Source organism: Tachyglossus aculeatus, chromosome 2 (genome assembly GCF_015852505.1).
Source record: "Tachyglossus aculeatus isolate mTacAcu1 chromosome 2, mTacAcu1.pri, whole genome shotgun sequence".
Classification (NCBI taxonomy): domain Eukaryota; kingdom Metazoa; phylum Chordata; class Mammalia; order Monotremata; family Tachyglossidae; genus Tachyglossus; species Tachyglossus aculeatus.
Window position 1 is genome coordinate 117,468,922 of NC_052067.1, and position 735 is coordinate 117,469,656.

A 735-nucleotide genomic window follows, 5' to 3' on the forward strand; every position below is an offset into this window, starting at 1 on the left:
TTCCATTTTAAAGAGCCTGCCTCTTCTGCAAACACTAAATATATATTCATAGCCCCCTAAATCAAATTCCCTTGACCAACATTTTTGACATATCTCACACAGTACATTTCTCTAATCTGAAGGCAATACAATAATTCTAGATTTAGCACCAAAAAAGCCTCATAAGGAATGCATTCAACTATATTTGTTGTTTATGTATACATGCATATTAGTAAGGGCACTGAAGAGGAGGGGAAAAAGATAAAGGCCCTAGCTATACAATGCCAGCAGTGGTACATATATATATTAATCTGAAAATAGAATCATTATCTTTAATTAATATAATAATGTATATGTGATTACAAGAATTACTTATAACTTTTCTAACCTTATGCTCCAAAACGTTTGAACATTACTGATATTCCTATGGAAACATTTGTCATGTTAAAGGTACATTTAGGTTATTTTAATGAGAGAATGCAGTGGAAGAGGTAGACTAACAAAGTTGGATGGTTTAGAAATAATTACCTTTAATAATTAGAATATCAAGGGGCCTTTAAGCATATGAAAGTTAGTTTACAACAACCTAATTTTGAAAGATTTCTCTAGATGTAATAATTGATTCAGAAAAATCAAATACCTAATTTTGATGCTGACAGACATTAACAGTTATTCTCAAATTAAAGCCTAATGAATTAGGAATCTATCTAATGTCAATAGGTAAAACTATCCATTTCTTAACTTTATTTGATATTG